The sequence below is a fragment of the Lissotriton vulgaris genome, chromosome 8, assembly GCF_964263255.1.
Source record: "Lissotriton vulgaris chromosome 8, aLisVul1.2, whole genome shotgun sequence".
NCBI lineage: Eukaryota > Metazoa > Chordata > Amphibia > Caudata > Salamandridae > Lissotriton > Lissotriton vulgaris.
In genome coordinates, this window is record NC_141696.1 from 154,024,281 (window position 1) to 154,047,990 (window position 23,710).

The 23,710-nt window shown below is 43.6% G+C and overlaps 22 non-coding genes across 22 annotated transcripts; all 22 read right to left on the reverse strand.

The window, feature by feature from the left end:
- Positions 1–1,188: 1,188 nt before the first annotated feature.
- On the reverse strand, positions 1,189–1,271 carry TRNAL-CAA (transfer RNA leucine (anticodon CAA)). The gene has a single exon. It is a non-coding gene; the product is annotated as a tRNA-Leu (tRNA).
- Positions 1,272–3,010: 1,739 nt separating this feature from the next.
- Positions 3,011–3,093, reverse strand: TRNAL-AAG (transfer RNA leucine (anticodon AAG)). Its single transcript has one exon. It is a non-coding gene; the product is annotated as a tRNA-Leu (tRNA).
- A 191-nt stretch (positions 3,094–3,284) lies between these two features.
- On the reverse strand, positions 3,285–3,367 carry TRNAL-CAG (transfer RNA leucine (anticodon CAG)). Its single transcript has one exon. It is a non-coding gene; the product is annotated as a tRNA-Leu (tRNA).
- Positions 3,368–3,999: 632 nt separating this feature from the next.
- On the reverse strand, positions 4,000–4,082 carry TRNAL-UAG (transfer RNA leucine (anticodon UAG)). The gene has a single exon. It is a non-coding gene; the product is annotated as a tRNA-Leu (tRNA).
- A 1,299-nt stretch (positions 4,083–5,381) lies between these two features.
- Positions 5,382–5,464, reverse strand: TRNAL-CAG (transfer RNA leucine (anticodon CAG)). Its single transcript has one exon. It is a non-coding gene; the product is annotated as a tRNA-Leu (tRNA).
- A 632-nt stretch (positions 5,465–6,096) lies between these two features.
- Positions 6,097–6,179, reverse strand: TRNAL-UAG (transfer RNA leucine (anticodon UAG)). The gene has a single exon. It is a non-coding gene; the product is annotated as a tRNA-Leu (tRNA).
- A 1,298-nt stretch (positions 6,180–7,477) lies between these two features.
- On the reverse strand, positions 7,478–7,560 carry TRNAL-CAA (transfer RNA leucine (anticodon CAA)). Its single transcript has one exon. It is a non-coding gene; the product is annotated as a tRNA-Leu (tRNA).
- A 1,739-nt stretch (positions 7,561–9,299) lies between these two features.
- Positions 9,300–9,382, reverse strand: TRNAL-AAG (transfer RNA leucine (anticodon AAG)). The gene has a single exon. It is a non-coding gene; the product is annotated as a tRNA-Leu (tRNA).
- A 191-nt stretch (positions 9,383–9,573) lies between these two features.
- On the reverse strand, positions 9,574–9,656 carry TRNAL-CAG (transfer RNA leucine (anticodon CAG)). The gene has a single exon. It is a non-coding gene; the product is annotated as a tRNA-Leu (tRNA).
- A 632-nt stretch (positions 9,657–10,288) lies between these two features.
- TRNAL-UAG (transfer RNA leucine (anticodon UAG)) lies at positions 10,289–10,371 on the reverse strand. Its single transcript has one exon. It is a non-coding gene; the product is annotated as a tRNA-Leu (tRNA).
- Positions 10,372–11,670: 1,299 nt separating this feature from the next.
- Positions 11,671–11,753, reverse strand: TRNAL-CAG (transfer RNA leucine (anticodon CAG)). Its single transcript has one exon. It is a non-coding gene; the product is annotated as a tRNA-Leu (tRNA).
- Positions 11,754–12,385: 632 nt separating this feature from the next.
- TRNAL-UAG (transfer RNA leucine (anticodon UAG)) lies at positions 12,386–12,468 on the reverse strand. Its single transcript has one exon. It is a non-coding gene; the product is annotated as a tRNA-Leu (tRNA).
- Positions 12,469–13,766: 1,298 nt separating this feature from the next.
- TRNAL-CAG (transfer RNA leucine (anticodon CAG)) lies at positions 13,767–13,849 on the reverse strand. Its single transcript has one exon. It is a non-coding gene; the product is annotated as a tRNA-Leu (tRNA).
- A 632-nt stretch (positions 13,850–14,481) lies between these two features.
- TRNAL-UAG (transfer RNA leucine (anticodon UAG)) lies at positions 14,482–14,564 on the reverse strand. Its single transcript has one exon. It is a non-coding gene; the product is annotated as a tRNA-Leu (tRNA).
- A 1,022-nt stretch (positions 14,565–15,586) lies between these two features.
- On the reverse strand, positions 15,587–15,669 carry TRNAL-AAG (transfer RNA leucine (anticodon AAG)). The gene has a single exon. It is a non-coding gene; the product is annotated as a tRNA-Leu (tRNA).
- Positions 15,670–15,860: 191 nt separating this feature from the next.
- On the reverse strand, positions 15,861–15,943 carry TRNAL-CAG (transfer RNA leucine (anticodon CAG)). The gene has a single exon. It is a non-coding gene; the product is annotated as a tRNA-Leu (tRNA).
- A 2,014-nt stretch (positions 15,944–17,957) lies between these two features.
- On the reverse strand, positions 17,958–18,040 carry TRNAL-CAG (transfer RNA leucine (anticodon CAG)). The gene has a single exon. It is a non-coding gene; the product is annotated as a tRNA-Leu (tRNA).
- Positions 18,041–18,672: 632 nt separating this feature from the next.
- On the reverse strand, positions 18,673–18,755 carry TRNAL-UAG (transfer RNA leucine (anticodon UAG)). Its single transcript has one exon. It is a non-coding gene; the product is annotated as a tRNA-Leu (tRNA).
- Positions 18,756–19,779: 1,024 nt separating this feature from the next.
- On the reverse strand, positions 19,780–19,862 carry TRNAL-AAG (transfer RNA leucine (anticodon AAG)). Its single transcript has one exon. It is a non-coding gene; the product is annotated as a tRNA-Leu (tRNA).
- A 191-nt stretch (positions 19,863–20,053) lies between these two features.
- TRNAL-CAG (transfer RNA leucine (anticodon CAG)) lies at positions 20,054–20,136 on the reverse strand. Its single transcript has one exon. It is a non-coding gene; the product is annotated as a tRNA-Leu (tRNA).
- Positions 20,137–21,873: 1,737 nt separating this feature from the next.
- TRNAL-AAG (transfer RNA leucine (anticodon AAG)) lies at positions 21,874–21,956 on the reverse strand. The gene has a single exon. It is a non-coding gene; the product is annotated as a tRNA-Leu (tRNA).
- A 191-nt stretch (positions 21,957–22,147) lies between these two features.
- TRNAL-CAG (transfer RNA leucine (anticodon CAG)) lies at positions 22,148–22,230 on the reverse strand. Its single transcript has one exon. It is a non-coding gene; the product is annotated as a tRNA-Leu (tRNA).
- Between the last annotated feature and the right edge of the window lie 1,480 nt (positions 22,231–23,710).

Consider the following 23,710-nt stretch of genomic DNA (forward strand, 5'->3'; position numbering starts at 1 on the left):
ATAAACACAGAAGATCACATGTGAAAGCATTTCATTTCACAGGTGTACAATTTTTATGCTTTTAGAATACCTCATACCTCTCACCAGCTTTTTAGGGTCCTGTATCCGACTCACAAAATTACCTTGCCTGCGACCTCTCTCTCTACACAAACAACTACTGCACAGGAAGTAGGAAGGCAGAAGGTGGGGCATATTATGCAAATGTGTGCTGTCATTGTGCCTTGCAGATTCATGCAGGATTTCTAGATCCTTGCTGGATACAAGAGTGCAGACCTTGTTTCAGATCAACTGTCCCTAGCAGGGAATGTCTGAGCACATGCAGTCTTTTGCTCTCTAGCCCCTGGCCTGGGACTCACCCTCACTGGCAGAGGCGTGAATTTCTGCATACCAAAGTTGCATAGATGGTACGTTTGTGGTCGGTTTGGGATGGGTGGGAGGTCAAAAGCAGGGAAAAGTATGTCGCCTTCACTTCTAGTCTCCTCTTCTAGGCATACCTGCCGTTCACTCACTCTGTCTTTGTTTCATTCTCTCCTTCCTCAACACCCCTTCTCACTCACTCGCTCTATCACTTGTGCTCTTTCCCCTTGCTCTGCATTTCATAGTGGAAACATCTCTTGAATGGAGCATTAGAAAATGAGGTTACATAAAATTAACAATCTACTTATTGGAAACCAAAAATATCACAAGACTGAATGTAACCCATTTCATTAATAAAAGGGACTTTTTAAGCACCCCCCAAAAAACACATAAAACTCCACGAGTGCTAGAAGAATATTATACGATTTTGAAGACAGAATTGGGCAAATTAATTTGCAGTTGAAACTGAAGTTTGTTACTTATTCAGATATTATATGCACTGCCAATTTTTAGCTGAGATTCTAAAAGAACTCAGAGACAAAATGGACTTAAAGTTTTGTCAGAAGTGGGATTCGAACCCAGGCCTCCAGGAGAGACTGTGGCCTTAACACAGCGCCTTAGACCACTCGGCCATCCTGACCACATTTGCTTGATCATCTACAGAGAGGGAAAGATATTGTGAACCAAACAAAGCACACATCTTAGGTCATGAGTGGCTAGAGCAAGAAAAAAACTCACTGCACTTTTCCAAGTAGACAACCATATAAGCCCATGTGAGGGAAATGATCTGATTTTTTCTCTCCCAAGAAAAAAGTAAAGTAAACACACAATTGTCAGAAGTGGGATTTGAACCCACGCCTCCAGAAGAGACTGCGACTTGAACGCAGCGCCTTAGACCACTCGGCCATCCTGACTTGCATTTGTGGAACCTTCCACAGGCCAGACAGCCATGCAAGTGGGGTACCGAAAAGGCATGCCCTCAATTTATTTATCCTATTATAAGTACTTCCAACAGATCTTTGAACAATCCATAGAGAGCAGTACCTATGAAGAACTCTTTAGACCTTTAAGGCGTACAAAGAGAAAGTGCTATTAACCAGCCACTTGAAAGGCCCAAAGCTGCTTTGAAATTGAGTCAACAGCCACCTCTTGGTTAGCTAAAGCAAATTCAACAAGGAATTTCAATGTCACAACATAGGGTGGAATACGCAAATCTAAGCAGCCCCTGATCACAGCCCTGAGGAAATTGCCGTAAGTGTGCTGGAGTCCAACTGTCTACCAGATGCTAGGCATTCTTCCATATTTGCATGGCCTGTCTGGCCAGGGCATACAAGAGCATGACTCTTCCAGATGAGCTCTTACATGGGTCCTATGCTCATATAGTAAGGACTGCACTTTGTCAGCAAGACTTTATACAACCGAAATATATGAGAAACCCCAGCTCTCTTGACTAGATGAGGACGGAATCACATCCCAGGTGAAGACCAACAGATGCAACTTCCGTCAGATGTTAACCTGAAAAAGGAGATTACATCTCCAAAAGTCATGTCAGAAGTGTGATTCGAACCCACGCCTCCAGAGGAGACTGCGGCCTAAACACAGCACCTTAGACCACTCGGCCATCCTGACAGTGCAGAGTCTTAAGAACTGTATAAAAGTCACTCAGAAATTTCTGCCTCCATGCAAGCCTGAAATAATTTAAACCTTCAAACACAAGGTGCAACTTTATGCACAGGTCAATAAACACAGAAGATCACATGTGAAAGCATTTCATTTCACAGGTGTACAATTTTTATGCTTTTAGAATACCTCATACCTCTCACCAGCTATTTAGGGTCCTGTATCCTACTCACAAAATTACCTTGCCTGCGACCTCTCTCTCTACACAAACAACTACTGCACAGGAAGTAGGAAGGCAGAAGGTGGGGCATATTATGCAAATGTATGCTGTCATTGTGCCTTGCAGATTCATGCAGGATTTCTAGATCCTTGCTGGATACAAGAGAGCAGACCTTGTTTCAGATCAACTGTCCCTAGCAGGGAACGTCTGAGCACATGCAGTCTTTTGCTCTCTAGCCCCTGACCTGGGACTTACCCTCACTGGCTGAGGCGTGAATTTCTGCATACCAACGTTGCATAGATGGTACGTTTGTGGTCAGTTTGGGATGGGTGGGAGGTCAAAAGCAGGGAAAAGTATGTCGCCTTCACTTCTAGTCTCCTCTTCTAGGCCTACCTGCCGTTCACTCACTCTGTCTTTGTTTCATTCTCTCCTTCCTCAACACCCCTTCTCACTCACTCGCTCTATCACTTGTGCTCTTTCCCCTTGCTCTGCATTTCATAGTGGAAACATCTCTTGAAAGGAGCATTAGAAAATGAGGTTACATAAAACTAACAATCTACTTATTGGAAACCAAAAATATCACAAGACTGAATGTAACCCATTTCATTAATAAAAGGGACTTTTTAAGCACCCCCCAAAAAACACATAAAACACCACGAGTGCTGGAAGAATATTATACGAGCTTGAAGACAGAATTGGGCAAATTAATTTGCAGTTGAAACTGAAGTTTGTTACTTATTCAGATATTATATGCACTGCCAATTTTTAGCTGAGATTCTAAAAGAACTCAGAGACAAAATGGACTTAAAGTTTTGTCAGAAGTGGGATTCGAACCCACACCTCCAGGAGAGATTGCGGCCTTAACGCAGCGCCTTAGACCACTCGGCTATCCTGACCACATTTGCTTGATCATCTACAGAGAGGGAAAGATATTGTGAACCAAAAAAAGCACACAACTTAGGTCATGAGTGGCTAGAGCAAGAAAAAAACTCACTGCACTTTTCCAAGTAGACAACCATATAAGCCCATGTGAGGGAAATGATCTGATTTTTTCTCTCTCAAGAAAAAAGTAGAGTAAACACACAATTGTCAGAAGTGGGATTTGATCCCACGCCTCCAGAAGAGACTGCGACCTGAACGCAGCGCCTTAGACCACTCGGCCATCCTGACTTGCAATTATAGAACCTTCCACAGGCCAGACAGCCATGCAAGTGGGGTACCGAAAAAGCATGCCCTCAATTTATTTATCCTATTATAAGTACTTCCAACAGATCTTTGAACAATCCATAGAGAGCAGTACCTATGAAGAACTCTTTATGCCTTTAAGGCGTACAAAGAGAAAGTGCTATTAACCAGCCACTTGAACGGCCCAAAGCTGCTTTGAAATTGAGTCAACAGCCACCTCTTGGCTAGCTAAAGCAAATTCAACAAGGAATTTCAATGTCACAACATAGGGTGGAATACGCAAATCTAAGCAGCCCCTGATCACAGCCCTGAGGAAATTGCCGTAAGTGTGCTGGAGTCCAACTGTCTACCAGATGCTAGGCATTCTTCCATATTTGCATGGCCTGTCTGGCCAGGGCATACAAGAGCATGACTCTTCCAGATGAGCTCTTACATGGGTCCTATGCTCATATAGTAAGGACTGCACTTTGTCAGCAAGACTTTATACAACCGAAATATATGAGAAACCCCAGCTCTCTTGACTAGATGAGGACGGAATCACATCCCAGGTGAAGACCAACTGATGCAACTTCCATCAGATGTTAACCTGAAAAAGGAGATTACATCTCCAAAAGTCATGTCAGAAGTGGGATTCGAACCCACGCCTCCAGAGGAGACTGCGGCCTAAACACAGCGCCTTAGACCACTCGGCCATCCTGACAGAGCAGAGTTTTAAGAAACGTATAAAAGTCACTCAGAAATTTCTGCCTCCATGCAAGCCTGAAATAATTTAAACCTTCAAACACAAGGTGCAACTTTATGCACAGGACAATAAACACAGAAGATCACATGTGAAAGCATTTCATTTCACAGGTGTACAATTTTTATGCTTTTAGAATACCTCATACCTCTCACCAGCTTTTTAGGGTCCTGTATCCGACTCACAAAATTACCTTGCCTGCGACCTCTCTCTCTACACAAACAACTACTGCACAGGAAGTAGGAAGGCAGAAGGTGGGGCATATTATGCAAATGTGTGCTGTCATTGTGCCTTGCAGATTCATGCAGGATTTCTAGATCCTTGCTGGATACAAGAGTGCAGACCTTGTTTCAGATCAACTGTCCCTAGCAGGGAACGTCTGAGCACATGCAGTCTTTTGCTCTCTAGCCCCTGCCCTGGGACTCACCCTCACTGGCAGAGGCGTGAATTTCTGCATACCAACGTTGCATAGATGGTACGTTTGTGGTCGGTTTGGGATGGGTGGGAGGTCAAAAGCAGGGAAAAGTATGTCGCCTTCACTTCTAGTCTCCTCTTCTAGGCATACCTGCCGTTCACTCACTCTGTCTTTGTTTCATTCTCTCCTTCCTCAACACCCCTTCTCACTCACTCGCTCTAACACTTGTGCTCTTTCCCCTTGCTCTGCATTTCATAGTGGAAACATCTCTTGAATGGAGCATTAGAAAATGAGGTTACATAAAATTAACAATCTACTTATTGGAAACCAAAAATATCACAAGACTGAATGTAACCCATTTCATTAATAAAAGGGACTTTTTAAGCACCCCCCAAAAAACACATAAAACTCCACGAGTGCTAGAAGAATATTATACGATTTTGAAGACAGAATTGGGCAAATTAATTTGCAGTTGAAACTGAAGTTTGTTACTTATTCAGATATTATATGCACTGCCAATTTTTAGCTGAGATTCTAAACGAACTCAGGGACAAAATGGACTTAAAGTTTTTTCAGAAGTGGGATTCGAACACACGCCTCCAGGAGAGACTGCGGCCTTAACGCAGCGCCTTAGACCACTCGGCCATCCTGACCACATGTTGCTTGATCATCTACAGAGAGGGAAAGATATTGTGAACCAAAAAAAGCACACATCTTAGGTCATGAGTGGCTAGAGAAAGAAAAAAACTCACTGCACTTTTCCAAGTAGACAACCATATAAGCCCATGTGAGGGAAATGATCTGATTTTTTCTCTCTCAAGAAAAAAGTAGAGTAAACACACAATTGTCAGAAGTGGGATTTGAACCCACGCCTCCAGAAGAGACTGCGACCTGAACGCAGCGCCTTAGACCACTCGGCCATCCTGACTTGCATTTATAGATTCTTCCACAGGCCAGACAGCCATGCAAGTGGGGTACCGAAAAAGCATGCCCTCAATTTATTTATCCTATTATAAGTACTTCTAACAGATCTTTTAACAATCCATAGAGAGCAGTACCTATGAAGAACTCTTTATGCCTTTAAGGCGTACAAAGAGAAAGTGCTATTAACCAGCCACTTGAACGGCCCAAAGCTGCTTTGAAATTGAGTCAACAGCCACCTCTTGGCTAGCTAAAGCAAATTCAACAAGGAATTTCAATGTCACAACATAGGGTGGAATACGCAAATCTAAGCAGCCCCTGATCACAGCCCTGAGGAAATTGCCGTAAGTGTGCTGGAGTCCAACTGTCTACCAGATGCTAGGCATTTTTCCATATTTGCATGGCCTGTCTGGCCAGGGCATACAAGAGCATGACTCTTCCAGATGAGCTCTTACATGGGTCCTATGCTCATATAGTAAGGACTGCACTTTGTCAGCAAGACTTTATACAACCGAAATATATGAGAAACCCCAGCTCTCTTGACTAGATGATGACGGAATCACATCCCAGGTGAAGACCAACAGATGCAACTTCCATCAGATGTTAACCTGAAAAAGGAGATTACATCTCCAAAAGTCATGTCAGAAGTGGGATTCGAACCCACGCCTCCAGAAGAGACTGCGGCCTAAACACAGCGCCTTAGACCACTCGGCCATCCTGACAGAGCAGAGTCTTAAGAAATGTATAAAAGTCACTCAGAAATTTCTGCCTCCATGCAAGCCTGAAATAATTTAAACCTTCAAACACAAGGTGCAACTTTATGCACAGGACAATAAACACAGAAGATCACATGTGAAAGCATTTCATTTCACAGGTGTACAATTTTTATGCTTTTAGAATACCTCATACCTCTCACCAGCTTTTTAGGGTCCTGTATCCGACTCACAAAATTACCTTGCCTGCGACCTCTCTCTCTACACAAACAACTACTGCACAGGAAGTAGGAAGGCAGAAGGTGGGGCATATTATGCAAATGTGTGCTGTCATTGTGCCTTGCAGATTCATGCAGGATTTCTAGATCCTTGCTGGATACAAGAGTGCAGACCTTGTTTCAGATCAACTGTCCCTAGCAGGGAATGTCTGAGCACATGCAGTCTTTTGCTCTCTAGCCCCTGGCCTGGGACTCACCCTCACTGGCAGAGGCGTGAATTTCTGCATACCAAAGTTGCATAGATGGTACGTTTGTGGTCGGTTTGGGATGGGTGGGAGGTCAAAAGCAGGGAAAAGTATGTCGCCTTCACTTCTAGTCTCCTCTTCTAGGCATACCTGCCGTTCACTCACTCTGTCTTTGTTTCATTCTCTCCTTCCTCAACACCCCTTCTCACTCACTCGCTCTATCACTTGTGCTCTTTCCCCTTGCTCTGCATTTCATAGTGGAAACATCTCTTGAATGGAGCATTAGAAAATGAGGTTACATAAAATTAACAATCTACTTATTGGAAACCAAAAATATCACAAGACTGAATGTAACCCATTTCATTAATAAAAGGGACTTTTTAAGCACCCCCCAAAAAACACATAAAACTCCACGAGTGCTAGAAGAATATTATACGATTTTGAAGACAGAATTGGGCAAATTAATTTGCAGTTGAAACTGAAGTTTGTTACTTATTCAGATATTATATGCACTGCCAATTTTTAGCTGAGATTCTAAAAGAACTCAGAGACAAAATGGACTTAAAGTTTTGTCAGAAGTGGGATTCGAACCCAGGCCTCCAGGAGAGACTGTGGCCTTAACACAGCGCCTTAGACCACTCGGCCATCCTGACCACATTTGCTTGATCATCTACAGAGAGGGAAAGATATTGTGAACCAAACAAAGCACACATCTTAGGTCATGAGTGGCTAGAGCAAGAAAAAAACTCACTGCACTTTTCCAAGTAGACAACCATATAAGCCCATGTGAGGGAAATGATCTGATTTTTTCTCTCCCAAGAAAAAAGTAAAGTAAACACACAATTGTCAGAAGTGGGATTTGAACCCACGCCTCCAGAAGAGACTGCGACTTGAACGCAGCGCCTTAGACCACTCGGCCATCCTGACTTGCATTTGTGGAACCTTCCACAGGCCAGACAGCCATGCAAGTGGGGTACCGAAAAGGCATGCCCTCAATTTATTTATCCTATTATAAGTACTTCCAACAGATCTTTGAACAATCCATAGAGAGCAGTACCTATGAAGAACTCTTTAGACCTTTAAGGCGTACAAAGAGAAAGTGCTATTAACCAGCCACTTGAAAGGCCCAAAGCTGCTTTGAAATTGAGTCAACAGCCACCTCTTGGTTAGCTAAAGCAAATTCAACAAGGAATTTCAATGTCACAACATAGGGTGGAATACGCAAATCTAAGCAGCCCCTGATCACAGCCCTGAGGAAATTGCCGTAAGTGTGCTGGAGTCCAACTGTCTACCAGATGCTAGGCATTCTTCCATATTTGCATGGCCTGTCTGGCCAGGGCATACAAGAGCATGACTCTTCCAGATGAGCTCTTACATGGGTCCTATGCTCATATAGTAAGGACTGCACTTTGTCAGCAAGACTTTATACAACCGAAATATATGAGAAACCCCAGCTCTCTTGACTAGATGAGGACGGAATCACATCCCAGGTGAAGACCAACAGATGCAACTTCCGTCAGATGTTAACCTGAAAAAGGAGATTACATCTCCAAAAGTCATGTCAGAAGTGTGATTCGAACCCACGCCTCCAGAGGAGACTGCGGCCTAAACACAGCACCTTAGACCACTCGGCCATCCTGACAGTGCAGAGTCTTAAGAACTGTATAAAAGTCACTCAGAAATTTCTGCCTCCATGCAAGCCTGAAATAATTTAAACCTTCAAACACAAGGTGCAACTTTATGCACAGGTCAATAAACACAGAAGATCACATGTGAAAGCATTTCATTTCACAGGTGTACAATTTTTATGCTTTTAGAATACCTCATACCTCTCACCAGCTATTTAGGGTCCTGTATCCTACTCACAAAATTACCTTGCCTGCGACCTCTCTCTCTACACAAACAACTACTGCACAGGAAGTAGGAAGGCAGAAGGTGGGGCATATTATGCAAATGTATGCTGTCATTGTGCCTTGCAGATTCATGCAGGATTTCTAGATCCTTGCTGGATACAAGAGAGCAGACCTTGTTTCAGATCAACTGTCCCTAGCAGGGAACGTCTGAGCACATGCAGTCTTTTGCTCTCTAGCCCCTGACCTGGGACTTACCCTCACTGGCTGAGGCGTGAATTTCTGCATACCAACGTTGCATAGATGGTACGTTTGTGGTCAGTTTGGGATGGGTGGGAGGTCAAAAGCAGGGAAAAGTATGTCGCCTTCACTTCTAGTCTCCTCTTCTAGGCCTACCTGCCGTTCACTCACTCTGTCTTTGTTTCATTCTCTCCTTCCTCAACACCCCTTCTCACTCACTCGCTCTATCACTTGTGCTCTTTCCCCTTGCTCTGCATTTCATAGTGGAAACATCTCTTGAAAGGAGCATTAGAAAATGAGGTTACATAAAACTAACAATCTACTTATTGGAAACCAAAAATATCACAAGACTGAATGTAACCCATTTCATTAATAAAAGGGACTTTTTAAGCACCCCCCAAAAAACACATAAAACACCACGAGTGCTGGAAGAATATTATACGAGCTTGAAGACAGAATTGGGCAAATTAATTTGCAGTTGAAACTGAAGTTTGTTACTTATTCAGATATTATATGCACTGCCAATTTTTAGCTGAGATTCTAAAAGAACTCAGAGACAAAATGGACTTAAAGTTTTGTCAGAAGTGGGATTCGAACCCACACCTCCAGGAGAGATTGCGGCCTTAACGCAGCGCCTTAGACCACTCGGCTATCCTGACCACATTTGCTTGATCATCTACAGAGAGGGAAAGATATTGTGAACCAAAAAAAGCACACAACTTAGGTCATGAGTGGCTAGAGCAAGAAAAAAACTCACTGCACTTTTCCAAGTAGACAACCATATAAGCCCATGTGAGGGAAATGATCTGATTTTTTCTCTCTCAAGAAAAAAGTAGAGTAAACACACAATTGTCAGAAGTGGGATTTGATCCCACGCCTCCAGAAGAGACTGCGACCTGAACGCAGCGCCTTAGACCACTCGGCCATCCTGACTTGCAATTATAGAACCTTCCACAGGCCAGACAGCCATGCAAGTGGGGTACCGAAAAAGCATGCCCTCAATTTATTTATCCTATTATAAGTACTTCCAACAGATCTTTGAACAATCCATAGAGAGCAGTACCTATGAAGAACTCTTTATGCCTTTAAGGCGTACAAAGAGAAAGTGCTATTAACCAGCCACTTGAACGGCCCAAAGCTGCTTTGAAATTGAGTCAACAGCCACCTCTTGGCTAGCTAAAGCAAATTCAACAAGGAATTTCAATGTCACAACATAGGGTGGAATACGCAAATCTAAGCAGCCCCTGATCACAGCCCTGAGGAAATTGCCGTAAGTGTGCTGGAGTCCAACTGTCTACCAGATGCTAGGCATTCTTCCATATTTGCATGGCCTGTCTGGCCAGGGCATACAAGAGCATGACTCTTCCAGATGAGCTCTTACATGGGTCCTATGCTCATATAGTAAGGACTGCACTTTGTCAGCAAGACTTTATACAACCGAAATATATGAGAAACCCCAGCTCTCTTGACTAGATGAGGACGGAATCACATCCCAGGTGAAGACCAACTGATGCAACTTCCATCAGATGTTAACCTGAAAAAGGAGATTACATCTCCAAAAGTCATGTCAGAAGTGGGATTCGAACCCACGCCTCCAGAGGAGACTGCGGCCTAAACACAGCGCCTTAGACCACTCGGCCATCCTGACAGAGCAGAGTTTTAAGAAACGTATAAAAGTCACTCAGAAATTTCTGCCTCCATGCAAGCCTGAAATAATTTAAACCTTCAAACACAAGGTGCAACTTTATGCACAGGACAATAAACACAGAAGATCACATGTGAAAGCATTTCATTTCACAGGTGTACAATTTTTATGCTTTTAGAATACCTCATACCTCTCACCAGCTTTTTAGGGTCCTGTATCCGACTCACAAAATTACCTTGCCTGCGACCTCTCTCTCTACACAAACAACTACTGCACAGGAAGTAGGAAGGCAGAAGGTGGGGCATATTATGCAAATGTGTGCTGTCATTGTGCCTTGCAGATTCATGCAGGATTTCTAGATCCTTGCTGGATACAAGAGTGCAGACCTTGTTTCAGATCAACTGTCCCTAGCAGGGAACGTCTGAGCACATGCAGTCTTTTGCTCTCTAGCCCCTGCCCTGGGACTCACCCTCACTGGCAGAGGCGTGAATTTCTGCATACCAACGTTGCATAGATGGTACGTTTGTGGTCGGTTTGGGATGGGTGGGAGGTCAAAAGCAGGGAAAAGTATGTCGCCTTCACTTCTAGTCTCCTCTTCTAGGCCTACCTGCCGTTCACTCACTCTGTCTTTGTTTCATTCTCTCCTTCCTCAACACCCCTTCTCACTCACTCGCTCTATCACTTGTGCTCTTTCCCCTTGCTCTGCATTTCATAGTGGAAACATCTCTTGAATGGAGCATTAGAAAATGAGGTTACATAAAATTAACAATCTACTTATTGGAAACCAAAAATTTCACAAGACTGAATGTAACCCATTTCATTAATAAAAGGGACTTTTTAAGCACCCCCCAAAAAACACATAAAACAGCACGAGTGCTAGAAGAATATTATACGAGCTTGAAGACAGAATTGGGCAAATTAATTTGCAGTTGAAACTGAAGTTTGTTACTTATTCAGATATTATATGCACTGCCAATTTTTAGCTGAGATTCTAAAAGAACTCAGAGACAAAATGGCCTTAAAGTTTTGTCAGAAGTGGGATTCGAACCCACGTCTCCAGGAGAGACTGCGGCCTTAATGCAGCGCCTTAGACCACTCGGCCATCCTGACCACATGTTGCTTGATCATCTACAGAGAGGGAAAGATATTGTGAACCAAAAAAAGCACACATCTTAGGTCATGAGTGGCTAGAGCAAGAAAAAAACTCACTGCACTTTTCCAAGTAGACAACCATATAAGCCCATGTGAGGGAAATGATCTGATTTTTTCTCTCTCAAGAAAAAAGTAGAGTAAACACACAATTGTCAGAAGTGGGATTTGAACCCACGCCTCCAGAAGAGACTGCGACCTGAACGCAGCGCCTTAGACCACTCGGCCATCCTGACTTGCATTTATAGATTCTTCCACAGACCAGACAGCCATGCAAGTGGGGTACCGAAAAAGCATGCCCTCAATTTATTTATCCTATTATAAGTACTTCTAACAGATCTTTTAACAATCCATAGAGAGCAGTACCTATGAAGAACTCTTTATGACTTTGAGGCGTACAAAGAGAAAGTGCTATTAACCAGCCACTTGAACGGCCCAAAGCTGCTTTGAAATTGAGTCAACAGCCACCTCTTGGCTAGCTAAAGCAAATTCAACAAGGAATTTCAATGTCACAACATAGGGTGGAATACGCAAATCTAAGCAGCCCCTGATCACAGCCCTGAGGAAATTGCCGTAAGTGTGCTGGAGTCCAACTGTCTACCAGATGCTAGGCATTTTTCCATATTTGCATGGCCTGTCTGGCCAGGGCATACAAGAGCATGACTCTTCCAGATGAGCTCTTACATGGGTCCTATGCTCATATAGTAAGGACTGCACTTTGTCAGCAAGACTTTATACAACCGAAATATATGAGAAACCCCAGCTCTCTTGACTAGATGATGACGGAATCACATCCCAGGTGAAGACCAACAGATGCAACTTCCATCAGATGTTAACCTGAAAAAGGAGATTACATCTCCAAAAGTCATGTCAGAAGTGGGATTCGAACCCACGCCTCCAGAAGAGACTGCGGCCTAAACACAGCGCCTTAGACCACTCGGCCATCCTGACAGAGCAGAGTCTTAAGAAATGTATAAAAGTCACTCAGAAATTTCTGCCTCCATGCAAGCCTGAAATAATTTAAACCTTCAAACACAAGGTGCAACTTTATGCACAGGACAATAAACACAGAAGATCACATGTGAAAGCATTTCATTTCACAGGTGTACAATTTTTATGCTTTTAGAATACCTCATACCTCTCACCAGCTTTTTAGGGTCCTGTATCCGACTCACAAAATTACCTTGCCTGCGACCTCTCTCTCTACACAAACAACTACTGCACAGGAAGTAGGAAGGCAGAAGGTGGGGCATATTATGCAAATGTGTGCTGTCATTGTGCCTTGCAGATTCATGCAGGATTTCTAGATCCTTGCTGGATACAAGAGTGCAGACCTTGTTTCAGATCAACTGTCCCTAGCAGGGAATGTCTGAGCATATGCAGTCTTTTGCTCTCTAGCCCCTGGCCTGGGACTCACCCTCACTGGCAGAGGCGTGAATTTCTGCATACCAAAGTTGCATAGATGGTACGTTTGTGGTCGGTTTGGGATGGGTGGGAGGTCAAAAGCAGGGAAAAGTATGTCGCCTTCACTTCTAGTCTCCTCTTCTAGGCATACCTGCCGTTCACTCACTCTGTCTTTGTTTCATTCTCTCCTTCCTCAACACCCCTTCTCACTCACTCGCTCTATCACTTGTGCTCTTTCCCCTTGCTCTGCATTTCATAGTGGAAACATCTCTTGAATGGAGCATTAGAAAATGAGGTTACATAAAATTAACAATCTACTTATTGGAAACCAAAAATATCACAAGACTGAATGTAACCCATTTCATTAATAAAAGGGACTTTTTAAGCACCCCCCAAAAAACACATAAAACTCCACGAGTGCTAGAAGAATATTATACGATTTTGAAGACAGAATTGGGCAAATTAATTTGCAGTTGAAACTGAAGTTTGTTACTTATTCAGATATTATATGCACTGCCAATTTTTAGCTGTGATTCTAAAAGAACTCAGAGACAAAATGGACTTAAAGTTTTGTCAGAAGTGGGATTCGAACCCAGGCCTCCAGGAGAGACTGCGGCCTTAATGCAGCGCCTTAGACCACTCGGCCATCCTGACCACATTTGCTTGATCATCTACAGAGAGGGAAAGATATTGTGAACCAAACAAAGCACACATCTTAGGTCATGAGTGGCTAGAGCAAGAAAAAAACTCACTGCACTTTTCCAAGTAGACAACCATATAAGCCCATGTGAGGGAAATGATCTGATTTTTTCTCTCCCAAGAAAAAAGTAGAGTAAACACACAATTGTCAGAAGTGGGATTTGAACCCACGCCTCCAGAAGAGACTGCGACCTGAACGCAGCGCCTTAGACCACTCGGCCATCCTGACTTGCATTTGTGGAACCTTCCACAGGCCAGACAGCCATGCAAGTGGGGTACCGAAAAGGCATGCCCTCAATTTATTTATCCTATTATAAGTACTTCCAACAGATCTTTGAACAATCCATAGAGAGCAGTACCTATGAAGAACTCTTTAGACCTTTAAGGCGTACAAAGAGAAAGTGCTATTAACCAGCCACTTGAAAGGCCCAAAGCTGCTTTGAAATTGAGTCAACAGCCACCTCTTGGTTAGCTAAAGCAAATTCAACAAGGAATTTCAATGTCACAACATAGGGTGGAATACGCAAATCTAAGCAGCCCCTGATCACAGCCCTGAGGAAATTGCCGTAAGTGTGCTGGAGTCCAACTGTCTACCAGATGCTAGGCATTCTTCCATATTTGCATGGCCTGTCTGGCCAGGGCATACAAGAGCATGACTCTTCCAGATGAGCTCTTACATGGGTCCTATGCTCATATAGTAAGGACTGCACTTTGTCAGCAAGACTTTATACAACCGAAATATATGAGAAACCCCAGCTCTCTTGACTAGATGAGGACGGAATCACATCCCAGGTGAAGACCAACAGATGCAACTTCCATCAGATGTTAACCTGAAAAAGGAGATTACATCTCCAAAAGTCATGTCAGAAGTGTGATTCGAACCCACGCCTCCAGAGGAGACTGCGGCCTAAACACAGCGCCTTAGACCACTCGGCCATCCTGACAGTGCAGAGTCTTAAGAAATGTATAAAAGTCACTCAGAAATTTCTGCCTCCATGCAAGCCTGAAATAATTTAAACCTTCAAACACAAGGTGCAACTTTATGCACAGGACAATAAACACAGAAGATCACATGTGAAAGCATTTCATTTCACAGGTGTACAATTTTTATGCTTTTAGAATACCTCATACCTCTCACCAGCTATTTAGGGTCCTGTATCCTACTCACAAAATTACCTTGCCTGCGACCTCTCTCTACACAAACAACTACTGCACAGGAAGTAGGAAGGCAGAAGGTGGGGCATATTATGCAAATGTATGCTGTCATTGTGCCTTGCAGATTCATGCAGGATTTCTAGATCCTTGCTGGATACAAGAGAGCAGACCTTGTTTCAGATCAACTGTCCCTAGCAGGGAACGTCTGAGCACATGCAGTCTTTTGCTCTCTAGCCCCTGACCTGGGACTTACCCTCACTGGCTGAGGCGTGAATTTCTGCATACCAACGTTGCATAGATGGTACGTTTGTGGTCAGTTTGGGATGGGTGGGAGGTCAAAAGCAGGGAAAAGTATGTCGCCTTCACTTCTAGTCTCCTCTTCTAGGCCTACCTGCCGTTCACTCACTCTGTCTTTGTTTCATTCTCTCCTTCCTCAACACCCCTTCTCACTCACTCGCTCTATCACTTGTGCTCTTTCCCCTTGCTCTGCATTTCATAGTGGAAACATCTCTTGAAAGGAGCATTAGAAAATGAGGTTACATAAAACTAACAATCTACTTATTGGAAACCAAAAATATCACAAGACTGAATGTAACCCATTTCATTAATAAAAGGGACTTTTTAAGCACCTCCCAAAAAACACATAAAACACCACGAGTGCTGGAAGAATATTATACGAGCTTGAAGACAGAATTGGGCAAATTAATTTGCAGTTGAAACTGAAGTTTGTTACTTATTCAGATATTATATGCACTGCCAATTTTTAGCTGAGATTCTAAAAGAACTCAGAGACAAAATGGACTTAAAGTTTTGTCAGAAGTGGGATTCGAACCCAGGCCTCCAGGAGAGACTGCGGCCTTAACGCAGCGCCTTAGACCACTCGGCCATCCTGACCACATTTGCTTGATCATCTACAGAGAGGGAAAGATATTGTGAACCAAAAAAAGCACACAACTTAGGTCATGAGTGGCTAGAGCAAGAAAAAAACTCACTGCACTTTTCCAAGTAGACAACCATATAAGCCCATGTGAGGGAAATGATCAGATTTTTTCTCTCTCAAGAAAAAAGTAGAGTAAACACACAATTGTCAGAAGTGGGATTTGAACCCACGCCTCCAGAAGAGACTGCGACCTGAACGCAGCGCCTTAGACCACTCGGCCATCCTGACTTGCATTTGTGGAACCTTCCACAGGCCAGACAGCCATGCAAGTGGGGTACCGAAAAGGCATGCCCTCAATTTATTTATCCTATTATAAGTACTTCCAACAGATCTTTGAACAATCCATAGAGAGCAGTACCTATGAAGAACTCTTTGGACCTTTAAGGCGTACAAAGAGAAAGTGCTATTAACCAGCCACTTGAAAGGCCCAAAGCTGCTTTGAAATTGAGTCAACAGCCACCTCTTGGCTAGCTAAAGCAAATTCAACAAGGAATTTCAATGTCACAACATAGGGTGGAATACGCAAATCTAAGCAGCCCCTGATCACAGCCCTGAGGAAATTGCCGTAAGTGTGCTGGAGTCCAACTGTCTACCAGATGCTAGGCATTCTTCCATATTTCCATGGCCTGTCTGGCCAGGGCATACAAGAGTATGACTCTTCCAGATGAGCTCTTACATGGGTCCTATGCTCATATAGTAAGGACTGCACTTTGTCAGCAAGACTTTATACAACCGAAATATATGAGAAACCCCAGCTCTCTTGACTAGATGAGGACGGAATCACATCCCAGGTGAAGACCAACAGATGCAACTTCCATCAGATGTTAACCTGAAAAAGGAGATTACATCTCCAAAAGTCATGTCAGAAGTGGGATTTGAACCCACGCCTCCAGAGGAGACTGCGGCCTAAACACAGCTCCTTAGACCACTCGGCCATCCTGACAGTGCAGAGTCTTAAGAAATGTATAAAAGTCACTCAGAAATTTCTGCCTCCATGCAAGCCTGAAATAATTTAAACCTTCAAACACAAGGTGCAACTTTATGCACAGGTCAATAAACACAGAAGATCACATGTGAAAGCATTTCATTTCACAGGTGTACAATTTTTATGCTTTTAGAATACCTCATACCTCTCACCAGCTATTTAGGGTCCTGTATCCTACTCACAAAATTACCTTGCCTGCGACCTCTCTCTCTACACAAACAACTACTGCAAAGGAAGTAGGAAGGCAGAAGGTGGGGCATATTATGCAAATGTATGCTGTCATTGTGCCTTGCAGATTCATGCAGGATTTCTAGATCCTTGCTGGATACAAGAGTGCAGACCTTGTTTCAGATCAAATGTCCCTAGCAGGGAACGTCTGAGCACATGCAGTCTTTTGCTCTCTAGCCCCTGGCCTGGGACTCCCCCTCACTGGCTGAGGCGTGAATTTCTGCATACCAACGTTGCATAGATGGTACGTTTGTGGTCGGTTTGGGATGGGTGGGAGGTCAAAAGCAGGGAAAAGTATGTCGCCTTCACTTCTAGTCTCCTCTTCTAGGCCTACCTGCCGTTCACTCACTCTGTCTTTGTTTCATTCTCTCCATCCTCAACACCCCTTCTCACTCACTCGCTCTATCACTTGTGCTCTTTCCCCTTGCTCTGCATTTCATAGTGGAAAAATCTCTTGAATGGAGCATTAGAAAATGAGGTTACATAAAATTAACAATCTACTTATTGGAAACCAAAAATATCACAAGACTGAATGTAACCCATTTCATTAATAAAAGGGACTTTTTAAGCACCCCCCAAAAAGCACATAAAACAGCACGAGTGCTAGAAGAATATTATACGAGCTTGAAGACAGAATTGGGCAAATTAATTTGCAGTTGAAACTGAAGTTTGTTACTTATTCAGATATTATATGCACTGCCAATTTTTAGCTGAGATTCTAAAAGAACTCAGAGACAAAATGGCCTTAAAGTTTTGTCAGGAGTGGGATTCGAACCCACGTCTCCAGGAGAGACTGCGGCCTTAACGCCGCGCCTTAGACCACTCGGCCATCCTGACCACATGTTGCTTGATCATCTACAGAGAGGGAAAGATATTGTGAACCAAAAAAAGCACACATCTTAGGTCATGAGTGGCTAGAGCAAGAAAAAAACTCACTGCACTTTTCCAAGTAGACAACCATATAAGCCCATGTGAGGGAAATGATCTGATTTTTTCTCTCTCAAGAAAAAAGTAGAGTAAACACACAATTGTCAGAAGTGGGATTTGAACCCACGCCTCCAGAAGAGACTGCGACCTGAACGCAGCGCCTTAGACCACTCGGCCATCCTGACTTGCATTTATAGATTCTTCCACAGACCAGACAGCCATGCAAGTGGGGTACCGAAAAAGCATGCCCTCAATTTATTTATCCTATTATAAGTACTTCTAACAGATCTTTTAACAATCCATAGAGAGCAGTACCTATGAAGAACTCTTTATGCCTTTAAGGCGTACAAAGAGAAAGTGCTATTAACCAGCCACTTGAACGGCCCAAAGCTGCTTTGAAATTGAGTCAACAGCCACCTCTTGGCTAGCTAAAGCAAATTCAACAAGGAATTTCAATGTCACAACATAGGGTGGAATACGCAAATCTAAGCAGCCCCTGATCACAGCCCTGAGGAAATTGCCGTAAGTGTGCTGGAGTCCAACTGTCTACCAGATGCTAGGCATTTTTCCATATTTGCATGGCCTGTCTGGCCAGGGCATACAAGAGCATGACTCTTCCAGATGAGCTCTTACATGGGTCCTATGCTCATATAGTAAGGACTGCACTTTGTCAGCAAGACTTTATACAACCGAAATATATGAGAAACCCCAGCTCTCTTGACTAGATGATGACGGAATCACATCCCAGGTGAAGACCAACAGATGCAACTTCCATCAGATGTTAACCTGAAAAAGGAGATTACATCTCCAAAAGTCATGTCAGAAGTGGGATTCGAACCCACGCCTCCAGAAGAGACTGCGGCCTAAACACAGCGCCTTAGACCACTCGGCCATCCTGACAGAGCAGAGTCTTAAGAAATGTATAAAAGTCACTCAGAAATGTCTGCCTCCATGCAAGCCTGAAATAATTTAAACCTTCAAACACAAGGTGCAACTTTATGCACAGGACAATAAACACAGAAGATCACATGTGAAAGCATTTCATTTCACAGGTGTACAATTTTTATGCTTTTAGAATACCTCATACCTCTCACCAGCTTTTTAGGGTCCTGTATCCGACTCACAAAATTACCTTGCCTGCGACCTCTCTCTCTACACAAACAACTACTGCACAGGAAGTAGGAAGGCAGAAGGTGGGGCATATTATGCAAATGTGTGCTGTCATTGTGCCTTGCAGATTCATGCAGGATTTCTAGATCCTTGCTGGATACAAGAGTGCAGACCTTGTTTCAGATCAACTGTCCCTAGCAGGGAATGTCTGAGCATATGCAGTCTTTTGCTCTCTAGCCCCTGGCCTGGGACTCACCCTCACTGGCAGAGGCGTGAATTTCTGCATACCAAAGTTGCATAGATGGTACGTTTGTGGTCGGTTTGGGATGGGTGGGAGGTCAAAAGCAGGGAAAAGTATGTCGCCTTCACTTCTAGTCTCCTCTTCTAGGCATACCTGCCGTTCACCCACTCTGTCTTTGTTTCATTCTCTCCTTCCTCAACACCCCTTCTCACTCACTCGCTCTATCACTTGTGCTCTTTCCCCTTGCTCTGCATTTCATAGTGGAAACATCTCTTGAATGGAGCATTAGAAAATGAGGTTACATAAAATTAACAATCTACTTATTGGAAACCAAAAATATCACAAGACTGAATGTAACCCATTTCATTAATAAAAGGGACTTTTTAAGCACCCCCCAAAAAACACATAAAACTCCACGAGTGCTAGAAGAATATTATACGATTTTGAAGACAGAATTGGGCAAATTAATTTGCAGTTGAAACTGAAGTTTGTTACTTATTCAGATATTATATGCACTGCCAATTTTTAGCTGAGATTCTAAAAGAACTCAGAGACAAAATGGACTTAAAGTTTTGTCAGAAGTGGGATTCGAACCCAGGCCTCCAGGAGAGACTGCGGCCTTAACGCAGCGCCTTAGACCACTCGGCCATCCTGACCACATTTGCTTGATCATCTACAGAGAGGGAAAGATATTGTGAACCAAACAAAGCACACATCTTAGGTCATGAGTGGCTAGAGCAAGAAAAAAACTCACTGCACTTTTCCAAGTAGACAACCATATAAGCCCATGTGAGGGAAATGATCTGATTTTTTCTCTCCCAAGAAAAAAGTAGAGTAAACACACAATTGTCAGAAGTGGGATTTGAACCCACGCCTCCAGAAGAGACTGCGACCTGAACGCAGCGCCTTAGACCACTCGGCCATCCTGACTTGCATTTGTGGAACCTTCCACAGGCCAGACAGCCATGCAAGTGGGGTACCGAAAAGGCATGCCCTCAATTTATTTATCCTATTATAAGTACTTCCAACAGATCTTTGAACAATCCATAGAGAGCAGTACCTATGAAGAACTCTTTAGACCTTTAAGGCGTACAAAGAGAAAGTGCTATTAACCAGCCACTTGAAAGGCCCAAAGCTGCTTTGAAATTGAGTCAACAGCCACCTCTTGGTTAGCTAAAGCAAATTCAACAAGGAATTTCAATGTCACAACATAGGGTGGAATACGCAAATCTAAGCAGCCCCTGATCACAGCCCTGAGGAAATTGCCGTAAGTGTGCTGGAGTCCAACTGTCTACCAGATGCTAGGCATTCTTCCATATTTGCATGGCCTGTCTGGCCAAGGCATACAAGAGCATGACTCTTCCAGATGAGCTCTTACATGGGTCCTATGCTCATATAGTAAGGACTGCACTTTGTCAGCAAGACTTTATACAACCGAAATATATGAGAAACCCCAGCTCTCTTGACTAGATGAGGACGGAATCACATCCCAGGTGAAGACCAACAGATGCAACTTCCATCAGATGTTAACCTGAAAAAGGAGATTACATCTCCAAAAGTCATGTCAGAAGTGTGATTCGAACCCACGCCTCCAGAGGAGACTGCGGCCTAAACACAGAGCCTTAGACCACTCGGCCATCCTGACAGTGCAGAGTCTTAAGAAATGTATAAAAGTCACTCAGAAATTTCTGCCTCCATGCAAGCCTGAAATAATTTAAACCTTCAAACACAAGGTGCAACTTTATGCACAGGACAATAAACACAGAAGATCACATGTGAAAGCATTTCATTTCACAGGTGTACAATTTTTATGCTTTTAGAATACCTCATACCTCTCACCAGCTATTTAGGGTCCTGTATCCTACTCACAAAATTACCTTGCCTGCGACCTCTCTCTACACAAACAACTACTGCACAGGAAGTAGGAAGGCAGAAGGTGGGGCATATTATGCAAATGTATGCTGTCATTGTGCCTTGCAGATTCATGCAGGATTTCTAGATCCTTGCTGGATACAAGAGAGCAGACCTTGTTTCAGATCAACTGTCCCTAGCAGGGAACGTCTGAGCACATGCAGTCTTTTGCTCTCTAGCCCCTGACCTGGGACTTACCCTCACTGGCTGAGGCGTGAATTTCTGCATACCAACGTTGCATAGATGGTACGTTTGTGGTCAGTTTGGGATGGGTGGGAGGTCAAAAGCAGGGAAAAGTATGTCGCCTTCACTTCTAGTCTCCTCTTCTAGGCCTACCTGCCGTTCACTCACTCTGTCTTTGTTTCATTCTCTCCTTCCTCAACACCCCTTCTCACTCACTCGCTCTATCACTTGTGCTCTTTCCCCTTGCTCTGCATTTCATAGTGGAAACATCTCTTGAAAGGAGCATTAGAAAATGAGGTTACATAAAACTAACAATCTACTTATTGGAAACCAAAAATATCACAAGACTGAATGTAACCCATTTCATTAATAAAAGGGACTTTTTAAGCACCCCCCAAAAAACACATAAAACACCACGAGTGCTGGAAGAATATTATACGAGCTTGAAGACAGAATTGGGTAAATTAATTTGCAGTTGAAACTGAAGTTTGTTACTTATTCAGATATTATATGCACTGCCAATTTTTAGCTGAGATTCTAAAAGAACTCAGAGACAAAATGGACTTAAAGTTTTGTCAGAAGTGGGATTCGAACCCAGGCCTCCAGGAGAGACTGCGGCCTTAACGCAGCGCCTTAGACCACTCGGCCATCCTGACCACATTTGCTTGATCATCTACAGAGAGGGAAAGATATTGTGAACCAAAAAAAGCACACAACTTAGGTCATGAGTGGCTAGAGCAAGAAAAAAACTCACTGCACTTTTCCAAGTAGACAACCATATAAGCCCATGTGAGGGAAATGATCAGATTTTTTCTCTCTCAAGAAAAAAGTAGAGTAAACACACAATTGTCAGAAGTGGGATTTGAACCCACGCCTCCAGAAGAGACTGCGACCTGAACGCAGCGCCTTAGACCACTCGGCCATCCTGACTTGCATTTGTGGAACCTTCCACAGGCCAGACAGCCATGCAAGTGGGGTACCGAAAAGGCATGCCCTCAATTTATTTATCCTATTATAAGTACTTCCAACAGATCTTTGAACAATCCATAGAGAGCAGTACCTATGAAGAACTCTTTGGACCTTTAAGGCGTACAAAGAGAAAGTGCTATTAACCAGCCACTTGAAAGGCCCAAAGCTGCTTTGAAATTGAGTCAACAGCCACCTCTTGGCTAGCTAAAGCAAATTCAACAAGGAATTTCAATGTCACAACATAGGGTGGAATACGCAAATCTAAGCAGCCCCTGATCACAGCCCTGAGGAAATTGCCGTAAGTGTGCTGGAGTCCAACTGTCTACCAGATGCTAGGCATTCTTCCATATTTCAATGGCCTGTCTGGCCAGGGCATACAAGAGTATGACTCTTCCAGATGAGCTCTTACATGGGTCCTATGCTCATATAGTAAGGACTGCACTTTGTCAGCAAGACTTTATACAACCGAAATATATGAGAAACCCCAGCTCTCTTGACTAGATGAGGACGGAATCACATCCCAGGTGAAGACCAACAGATGCAACTTCCATCAGATGTTAACCTGAAAAAGGAGATTACATCTCCAAAAGTCATGTCAGAAGTGGGATTTGAACCCACGCCTCCAGAGGAGACTGCTGCCTAAACACAGCTCCTTAGCCCACTCGGCCATCCTGACAGTGCAGAGTCTTAAGAAATGTATAAAAGTCACTCAGAAATTTCTGCCTCCATGCAAGCCTGAAATAATTTAAACCTTCAAACACAAGGTGCAACTTTATGCACAGGTCAATAAACACAGAAGATCACATGTGAAAGCATTTCATTTCACAGGTGTACAATTTTTATGCTTTTAGAATACCTCATACCTCTCACCAGCTATTTAGGGTCCTGTATCCTACTCACAAAATTACCTTGCCTGCGACCTCTCTCTCTACACAAACAACTACTGCACAGGAAGTAGGAAGGCAGAAGGTGGGGCATATTATGCAAATGTATGCTGTCATTGTGCCTTGCAGATTCATGCAGGATTTCTAGATCCTTGCTGGATACAAGAGTGCAGACCTTGTTTCAGATCAAATGTCCCTAGCAGGGAACGTCTGAGCACATGCAGTCTTTTGCTCTCTAGCCCCTGGCCTGGGACTCCCCCTCACTGGCTGAGGCGTGAATTTCTGCATACCAACGTTGCATAGATGGTACGTTTGTGGTCGGTTTGGGATGGGTGGGAGGTCAAAAGCAGGGAAAAGTATGTCGCCTTCACTTCTAGTCTCCTCTTCTAGGCCTACCTGCCGTTCACTCACTCTGTCTTTGTTTCATTCTCTCCATCCTCAACACCCCTTCTCACTCACTCGCTCTATCACTTGTGCTCTTTCCCCTTGCTCTGCATTTCATAGTGGAAAAATCTCTTGAATGGAGCATTAGAAAATGAGGTTACATAAAATTAACA